The sequence below is a fragment of the Salmo salar genome, chromosome ssa02 (assembly GCF_905237065.1).
Source record: "Salmo salar chromosome ssa02, Ssal_v3.1, whole genome shotgun sequence".
NCBI classification, from domain to species: domain Eukaryota; kingdom Metazoa; phylum Chordata; class Actinopteri; order Salmoniformes; family Salmonidae; genus Salmo; species Salmo salar.
In genome coordinates, this window is record NC_059443.1 from 88,418,491 (window position 1) to 88,429,380 (window position 10,890).

The window sequence follows — 10,890 nt, forward strand, 5'->3', positions numbered from 1 at the left end:
AGGTGGACTCCAATCAAGTTGTAGAAACAACTCAAGGATGATTAATGGAATCAGGATGCATCTGAGCTCAATTTCGAATCTCATAGCAAAGGTTCTGAATACTTAAGTAAATACATTTGTAAACATTTCTAGAAACCTGTTTTGTTTTTGTCTTTGTGGGGTACTCTGATGGTATTGTGATGTCATTACGGGGTATTGTTATGTCATTATGGGGTATTGTGTGTTGATTGATGAGGGCGAAAAATTATTCAATTTTAGAATAAGTCTGTAACGTAACATAATGTGGAAAATGTGACGGGGTCTGAATACTTTACGAATGCACTGTATATCGCTGGCAGAGTTTTCTACCGCTGGCAGAGTTTTCTACCGCTGGCAGAATTTTCTACCCCTGGCAGTTTTGTACACAGTCATGTGATACGTGATATAGAAAAGTCTAATCTTAGGAGAGTACATGGGAGGCACTATACTGTGTATCTGCAGGTGTCCTTCTGGTCAAAACCACTGATACAGGTGCCCCTCCACCCTCTGGTGGGATGGATCATGTCTACAGAAAAACCTAGATTCAAATACTTAGATTTGTGTGTATTGGGTATATGTTGTGAAATTGTTAGATATTACTTGTTAGATATTACTGCACTGTCGGAGCTAGAAACACAAGCATTTCACTACACCCACAATAACATCTGCTAAACATGTGTATGTGACCAATAAAATGTGATTCGATTTTGATTTGAAATAAACGTCCTATTTATAAAAGGTGCTTTTGGTTGGGGTCAAAATGACTCCAAAGGATTTGAATTTGTTAAAAGTCCATATTGATACAGAAACACTAAACCATGATTTTGATTTATTAAGAAGAAATTGATTTACAAAGTCATGAAGAATTGAATAAACCACATTTTGGCTATGATAAAAGATATGCCTCTGGGGTCAAAATGATCCATGTCAGAAGTATGGTTCAATGGAAATATGTAGTGGGTGTAAAGTTTGTTTTCAATTCTCACTCATTAAAAACGAATCAATCAACACATGCTTCTCTTTGAACGACTTAATATAATATTAAACTTTTATGAAATAAATGAAAAATAAACATTTGGTTCCTCAACTGCGTTGCCCCCTCCAGTCAGCAGATGGCGATGTGCGTCTTTTAGGTTCAGGCGATGCTGCCAGTGTGACGTATAATCTAGTGGACGGACGCTCCTTCAACAACAACAGCTAGTCAGACACCTCGGTAGCTTTCTAGCAAACATAGCTACAACATTCACGCTCTTTACACTGTTTTGGTGTATATTAGTCGCTGTATATTAAACACACTTCTGTCGTATGTACTTGTTGGCACATTTAATTATATATTTACGTTGTTTGTCAGCTAGCTGGTTTGCTAAGTTAGCTTAGGACTAGGCTAGTCGCTAATGCTAGCTAGCTAACATCTCCGAACATGAGTTCACTAAGTTACTCTCCTCCTGTTAAAGAAGAGGAGGTCTGCTGGACGGAGAAAGAAACTCTCGTGAAAGAGGAGGAGGAGAAAGATGTTACAATACAAAAACAAGTAGAGGGTGAAGCTGTTACCGTGAAAGAAGAAGAGAAAGACGTTTCAGTGAAAGAAGAGGAAGACGCGTTCAGAGTGAAAGAGGAGGAGGATGTTACAGTAAAAGAAGAGAAGGAAGAGGAGGATGCAGTTTTTGGAGTGGAGGAGGGGGAGATGACTGTCACATTGGCGGAAGAAGAGGAGGTTGGAGATCTGTTTAACACCAGTAAGTAAAGTCTCTGCAGTCGTTGAACCAATATGCAGTAAAGGGGTTCTACACTTTAATGTTGTTCTGTAGGAATGGCTGAAGCTACACTGTAACGTGTAGAACATCAAGAGTGGACCATCAACAAAACGTTAACAATTGATCAAATGTATCCAATGACAATGCCTGAAATACTGTAGTCCTCAATATCTCCTATTAGATTAGCCCAAGATGTTCTCTTAAAGGGACAATCAGCAGTTGTTACATCCATTTTGGGACTTACACATTCATGATATGTACCCATTGTTTCTTGAAGAAATCCCTTATAAATGCCTCATGTGCTTAGTTCAACTGTCGTACCCCATCAGAACCCAAAATAGAAGCTTTTTTTACTCCAATGTTTGTCAGTAAATATAAACAAACACTGTATGTCCTCAAAACATGGTTAAAACTAGAATGTTGATATCATGGATGGTTGCATTTCTCCAGCCCCATCCCTCAGCTTTTTACCGAAACGGGCAGGGAGTACGCTTTGTTATTGTTTCTACTGCTGATTGCTGCCCCCGTTACTCCTCAAGGTCCAAGGACTGTATGTTATTTTCAGAGGTAGACTGGCTCTGGCAGCTAAAATAGTCAAATATTCCATCATCAAATTTATTTATATAGCCCTTCTTACATCAGCTGATATCTCAAAGTGCTGTACAGAAACCCAGCCTAAAACCCCAAACAGCAAGCAATGCAGGTGTAGAAGCACGGTGGCTAAGAAAAACTCCCTAGAAAGGCCAAAACCTAGGAAGAAACCTAGAGAGGAACCAGGCTATGAGGGGTGGCCAGTCCTCTTCTGGCTGTGCCGGGTGGAGATTATAACAGAACATGGCCAAGATGTTTAAATGTTCATAAATGGCCAGCATGGTCAAATAATAATAATCACAGTAGTTGTCGAGGGTGCAACATGTCAGCACCTCAAGAGTAAATGTCAGTTGGCTTTTCATAGCCAATCATTGAGAGTATCTCTACCGCTCCTGCTGTCTCTAGAGAGTTGAAAACAGCAGGTCTGGGACAGGCAGCACGTTCGGTGAACAGATCAGGGTTCCAAAGCTGCAGGCAGAACAGTTGAAACTGGAGCAGCGCACGGCCAGGTAAACTGGGGACAGCAAGGAGTCATCATGCCAGGTAGTCCTGAGGCATGGTCCTAGGGCTCAGGTCCTCCGAGAGAGAGAGAGAGAGAGAGAGAGAAAGAAAGAAAGAAAGAATTAGAGAGAGCATACTTAAATTCACACAGGACACCGGATAAGACAGGAGAAATACTCCAGGTATAACAGACTGACCCTAGCCCCCCGACACACAAACTACTGCAGCATAAATACTGGAGGCTGAGACAGGGGGGTCAGGAGACACTGTGGCCCATCCGACGATTCCCCCGGACAGGGCCTAACAGGCAGGATATAACCCCACCCACTTTGCCAAAGCACAGCCCCCACACCACTAGAGGGATATCTTCAACCACCAACTTACCATCCTGAGACAAGGCCGAGTATAGCCCACAAAGATCTCCGCCACGGCACAACCCAAGGGGGGGTGCCAACACAGACAGGAAGACCACGTCAGTGACTCAACCCACTCAAGTGTCGCACCCCTACTAGGGACGGCATGGAAGAACACCAGTAAGCCAGTGACTCAGCCCCTGTAATAGGGTTAGAGGCAGAGAATCCCAGTGGAGAGAGGGGAACCGGCCAGGCAGAGACAGCAAGGGCGGTTCGTTGCTCCAGAGCCTGTCCGTTCACCTTCACACTCCTGGGCCAGACTACATTCAATCATAGGACCTACTGAAGAGATGAGTCTTCAGTAAAGATTTAAAGGTTGAGACCGAGTCTGCGTCTCTCACATGGGTAGGCAGACCATTCCATAAAAATTTAGCTCTATAGGAGAAAGCCCTGCCTCCAGCTGTTTGCTTGGAAATTCTAGGGACAATTAGGAGGCCTGCGTCTTGTGACCGTAGCGTACGTGTATGTATGTACGGCAGGACCAAATCGGAAAGATAGGTAGGAGCAAGCCCATGTAATGCTTTGTAGGTTAGCAGTAAAACCTTGAAATCAGCCCTTGCCTTAACAGGAAGCCAGTGTAGGCTAGCACTGGAGTAATATGATCAAATGTTTTGGTTCTAGTCAGGATTCTAGCAGCCGTATTTAGCACTAACTGAAGTTTATCTAAATATGAATCGATTCTCAATTGCGATAAGTTTCTAGAAACATAAATCACTGTACTTTCATATCACATCAAAATAATTTCACACAACTCTGAAATATCACATCAAAATAATTTCACATAATACTTTCATATCACATCTAAATAGGTAACCAGTCGCGATGCCCCAAACGGTAAACCAAATTAGTTTCTAGTCATTTCTCCTTCCTTCAGGATTCTTTTTCTTCTTTGGACTTTATATGGTGGTTGGCAACCAACTTTAAGGTGCATTACCACCACCAACTGGACTGGAGTGTGGACCTCAGTTCATCTTTCAATCACCCACATGGGTATATACCAAGACAGTCATGAAGAGGGCACAACAAAACCTTTTCCATGGGTCCCCAGATCCTCAAAAGCTAATACAGCTGCACCATCGAGAGCATCCTGACCGGTTGCATCACCGCCTGGTATGGCAACTGCACGGTTTCTGACCATAAGGCGCTACAGAGGGTAGTGCGAACGGCCCAGTACATCACTGTGGCCAAGCTTCCTGCCATCCAGGACCTATATAATAGGCGGTGTCAGAGGAAAGCCCATAAAATTGTCAGAGACTCCAGTCACCCAAGTTTTAAACAGTTTTCTCTGCCACCGCACTGCAAGTGGTACCGGAGCGCCAAGTCTAGGACCAAAAGCCTCCTCAACAGCTTCTACCCCCAAGCCATAAGACTGCTGAACAATTCATAAAATCGCCACTGGACAATTTACATTGACCCCCCCCACCCCCCTCACTTTTGTGCACTGCTGCTACTCGTTGGTTGTTTGTTACCTATGCATAGTCACTACGCCCCTACCTTCATGTACAGATTACCTCAACTAGCCTGTACCCCTGCACACTGACTCGGTACCGGTGCCCCCTGTATGTAGCCTCGTTATTGTTATTCTCATTGTGTTACTTTTTATTATAACTTTTTATTTTAGTCTAATTGGTGTCTTAGACCGCTGCGCCACTCAGGAGCCCCAAAATCATGTTCTAGTGCTGTCCCCAACTAGAGTCATCTGTTATTTCTACCAATCGATTGGTTGAAATGTTATATGTATTTTTCCATATATAGACACACCTCATGTGTTTTAATAAAATCAACTGTATGTACTGAACTGGTCTGATGCTTTAAGCTGTTTGATCAAATAATTAAGACACACAAATGACTTGAGGGAGCCAGAGATCAAGATAACCTAACCAGAAGGAGAAGAATTCTGCCGTTATGCTCCTGAAGTTTCCGGTAATGGGCTACACCAGCGGTCGGCAACCTTTTCCATTTGGAGTGGCAATGTATCTTACCATTTCTACTGATCTGGTGCCAGTTCTGATTTTCATATGCACATTTTACTGGAACAGTTTCATTTAATTTATAATAGTATCTCAAGATCATTGTCTGTGATTAATCTACATTCTATCTAAATCTAAATCTAAATGAAAATTATACAAATCTAAAAGTAGCTTTTATTGCCATTGCCATCTATGTAAAAAAAAACGCAAGTAAATCTAAATGCATGCTATTCAATCGATCACTGCCCGCACCTGCTCGCCCGTCCAGCATCACAACTCTGGACGGCTCTGACTTAGAATACGTGGACAACTACAAATACCTAGGTGTTTGGTTAGACTGTAAACTCTCCTTCCAGACTCACATTAAGCTTCTCCAATCCAAAATTAAATCGAGAATCGGCTTCCTATATTGCAACAAAGCATCCTTCACTCATGCTGCCAAACATACCCTCGTAAAACTGACCATCCTACCGATCCTCGACTTCAGTGATGTAATCTATAAAATAGCCTCCAACACTCTACTCAACAAACTGGATGCAGTCTATCACAGTGCCATCCGTTTTGTCACCAAAGCCCCACACACTACCCACCATTGCGACCTGTACGCTCTCATTGGTTGGCCCTCGCTTCATACTCGTCGCCAAACCCACTGGCTACAGGTCATCTTCAAGTCTCTGCTAGGTAAAGCCCCGCCTTATCTCAGCTCACTGGTCACCATAGCAGCACCCATTCGTAGCACGCGCTCCAGCAGGTATATCTTACTGGTCACCCCCAAAGCCAATTCATCCTTTGGCCGCCTTTCCTTCCAGTTCTCTGCTGCCAATGACTGGAACGAACTGAAAAAATCTCTGAAGCTGGAGACTCATATCTCCCTCACTAGCTTTAAGCACCAGCTGTCAGAGCAGCTCACAGATCACTGCACCTGTACATAGTCCATCTGTAAACAGCCCATCTATCTACCTACCTCATCCCCATACTGTGTGTATTTATTTATGGCCTATTTATTGTCTTAACTTACCTCATTTGCACTCACTGTATATAGACTTTTTGTTTTCTTTTGTTCTACTGTATTATTGACTGTATGTTTTGTTTATTCCATGTGTAACTCTGTGTTGTTGTATGTGTCGAATTGCTATGCTTTATCTTGACCAGCTTGCAGTTGCAAATGAGAACTTGTTCTCAACTAGCCTACCTGGTTAAATAAAAGTGAAATTAAAAAAGAAAATTAAAAAATGTATGGGTCCTACAGTAGGTCTATGCTGTTGTTAGGTGAAGTTATGGGTCCTGCAGTAGGTCTATGCTGTTGTTAGGTGAAGTTATGGGTCCTACAGTAGGTCTATGCTGTTGTTAGGTGAAGTTATGGGTCCTGCAGTAGGTCTATGTTGTTGTTAGGTGAAGTTATGGGTCCTACAGTAGGTCTATATTGTTAGGTGAAGTTATGGGTCCTACAGTAGGTCTATTTTGTTAGATGAAGTTATGGGTCCTACAGTAGGTCTATTTTGTTAGATGAAGTTATGGGTCCTACAGTAGGTCTATTTTGTTAGATGAAGTTATGGGTCCTACAGTAGGTCTATGTTATTATTAGGTGAAGTTATGGGTCCTACAGTTGGTCTATGTTGTTGTTAGGTGAAGTTATGGGTCCTACAGTAGGTCTATGTTGTTGTTAGGTGAAGTTATGGGCCAATTGGTTAAAAACTTTGTGTACAAACCCTCATTGTCAGGCTGATGGCAAAGCTAGCCAAAGAGCATTTTACTGGTTGAAGTGTTTAACTATAAATCAGTTGATTTGCGACAATAACACAAACATATTAAGCAGGTGATTCAAGCGAGCCCTACAATTATAATCCATATTTAATGTGAAATGCACTCATAAGCAACCTGTAAATGGAGGCTATTTTTGCTGTCAGCCTATGAGAACTCCCCTGAGTTTTCCCCCATGGTGGTGAATTAGTGAATAGACACAGAGCTTAATGTGAGTTTCCTTGAGTAGCACTCCTGATCTTGTGCTGTAATATTCAGAATACATTATGAAAAACTAAAATCTTTGCTCACTATTTTTTGCTCCAGGCAGATATACTACATCCATAACTAGTGGTTTCCTCATTACCAGATATACTACATCCATAACTAGTGGTTTCCTCATTACCAGATATACTACATCCATAACTAGTGGTTTCCTCATTACCAGATATACTACATCCATAACTAGTGGTTTCCTCATTACCAGATATACTACATCCATAACTAGTGGTTTCCTCATTACCAGATATACTACATCCATAACTAGTCGTTTCCTCATTACCAGATATACTACATCCATAACTAGTGGTTTCCTCATTAGCAGGGAGGAGTTTCTGCAATCAAATTGTGTGTGCATCGCCCTCGTGCTGCAATTTTAGCAAACACAGAAAGGGGCCTGTATTGGAGACCAATAGTCGTCTGGCACACTGCTTAGGATTTCAACAACTTTAATAACTTATTTCTGGTTACTACTAATGTGAAAACAAGACTAAATATAACTATTGTTGCTAACTTTTTTTGACAGTCTTGTCAAATCATTTAACAGATGTCAATTGTTGTACAACTTCATGAGTATGCTCTGGGCATCACCTGTTACCTCAAATAAACAATGGATTTCTGCTGTTGTGGACCTTTAACCATCTGTCTGACTTTGTCATTCACACAGGAGAGAGACGGGACTATCGTGGATCCTCTGGGGATCCTCAACATCATCATGATGCTGACGAGGCAGAGAAGAGTCTCTCCAGATCAGAACTCCTCAATAAACACCTGCAGAGATCCACAGGGAAGATATCTAACTGCTGCTCTGACTGTGGGATATATTTCTCAATATCAAATTCACTAAAAGAACACCTGAGAATTCACACTGGAGGGAAATCTCACTGCTGCTCTGACTGTGGGAAGATATTCAACTCTTCATCAGACCTTAAAATACATCAAAGAATTCACACTGGAAAGAAATCTTTAGACTGTGATCACTGTGGGAAGAGTTTTACTACATCTGGCAATCTAACTATACACCAGAGAATACACACAGGAGAGAAACCTTTTAGCTGTGATCAATGTGGGAAGAGTTTTACTCAGCTAAGCAGCCTGATAGTTCACCAGAGAACACACACAGGAGAGAAATCTTATAGCTGTGATCAATGTTGGAAGAGTTTTACTCATCTAAGCAGCCTGATAGTTCACCAGAGAACACACACAGGAGAGAAATCGTATAGCTGTGATCAATGTGGGAAGAGATTTGGTGCATCTGGATGTCTGACGAAACACCAGAGAACACACACAGGAGAGAAATCTTATAGCTGTACTCAATGTGGGAAGAGTTTCTCTACATCTAGCTATCTGAAGATACACCAGAGAACACACACAGGAGTGAAACCTAATAGCTGTACTCAATGTGGGAAGAGTTTTACTACATCTGGCAATCTAACAATACACCAGAGAACACACACAGGAGAGAAGTCTTATTGCTGTAATCAATGTGGGAAGAGATACTCGTATAAAAAAATCTCTGATTAAACATCAGAAAATACATGGAGTTGTTTCACGATAACAATTAAATAATGTCACAATGTAGAATGTTTTAACATTGTGGTAGGAGTATATTAATGATGTCACAATGTAGAATGTTTTAACATTGTAGTAGGAGTATATTAATGATGTCACAATGTAGAACCCTAAATGTTTGTCCCCTGTTCTATTGATTTCAACATGATATAGATATTAGCCTCAGGGGGAAAATCCAGGCTCTGAAATGAAAGAGTACTATTTATGTGATATAACAAAAAGTGACTAACCAAAAAGGAGTTGTGTTGGTGACCCACTTGAATCACAATGCAACACTTCAAAATGTAGCTAGCTCTTTACCACGTTGGTGACCCACTGGAATCACAATGCAACTCTTCAAAATGTAGCTAGCTGTTTTCTACAAATTGTCCTCTAACCAGTGATGTACACATTATTCCCAGATTCTGTGTGTTTTTTGAGCTGTTAGTTTTAACAGGACGTGCAACCTCATCTCTCTCCTCTCGCACAATTGATTTCAACAAGATATCGATGAGTGATGACAAATAAGTGTTCCTTTGTTTAGCGACCCCTACATTTATGTGTTTTGACATCGGGCTATCCCACCTAGCAAAATGTAATTGAAAATACGTTGAAAAGAAGACTATGCCCGACGTCCAATATATGTTCGGTTTTTGTTGAAAGTGAAAGTTGAGAAGATGTCGTTTTTTTCAATGTACTTACAGCCTATACACATGGACACAGTATAATAAATTGGTCTATAATCAATTTTATTAACAATCTTACATCACTCCAGTATTTATTGACAAGATTCAAGTGCTACTTGTCTTTATTCCACTACTGAAGAAGCATGACTCAAATGACCTCATATTTCAAACATCCAGCCTGACAAAAGATTCAGTTATTATTATTCCATGCCTCACCATTAAGTGAATTATTGCCAATAAATATTAACAAAGGGGTGTACATTTGATCAAATTGTATTTTGACTGCACGTTTTTCCGTATTGGAGTTGAGTTTTGTTTGGACTCGTTCCAAGTGGAATAGAAGCTAGTGAGTTTTAGGAAGAGAGAGTTCTAGAAGCTAGTGAGTTTTAGGGAGACGAGAGTTCTAGAAGCTAGTGAGTTTTAGGATTCTATAGAAAGAAAAGGAGAAAAGATACGATTGAATATTATTATTTAGAAATACGTGTTTTTAATTGTTGACAGCCAGTAGACACCATGTTTATATTGGTGAAGGTGAAGCATTGTAGTATAATGAGAAATGGAAGTTGTTTTCTGTTGGTGGTGAGCAAACTTGTCCAACAAAAATATAGGATATATTTGTCATAAGGGGGAAGGTGTTACAGGCGTTGGTTTTTCCATTAGGTTGGACTTTAGCACGTCTAGCTCGTTAGCACGTCTAGCTCGTTAGCACGTCTAGCTCGTTAGCTCGTTAGCACGTCTAGCTCGTTAGCACGTCTAGCTCCGTTAGCACGTCTAGCTCGTTAGCACGTAGGACGCACTGATTGGTGTCACCTCGTTAGTCAGTATGTGTTACACCTGTGCTGGCTTGTCCATCTCGTTATGGTTGGATGTTGCATCCAATTGTTAATATTTTAATCAATGGATTTCCTTAGGATGCTCATTAGTCTTTCAGTTGTTAATCTTCTGTTTTTTATCCTCTTATGTTTGTTGTGTAGTAAATATTTCGGTTTATTTTCATTGTTTTTTTCCTGTGAAGCCATTGCTTTGCATCCATGTCTGAAATGTGCTGTATAAATAAAGCTTGATTTGATTTGAACATACTGTAAAACAAATAACCTCATGACTGACAATCAACAGACTTAATTTTAATTTTCTTTAACCTTTATTTAATTTGGCAAGTCGGTTAAGAACAAATTCTTATTTACAATGATTGCCTACCAGGGAACAGTGGGTTAACTGCCTTGTTCAGGGACAGAATAACTATTTTTACCTTGTCAGCTCTAACCACTAGGCTACCTGCCGCCCTCTTGCAAAACCAATGAGCACATATCTTGGTCCATCTTAGTATGAAAAACAGTATATCGTCCACTATGTCAAAATAGTGCATGGTATGTAAGTTTAGTATCAC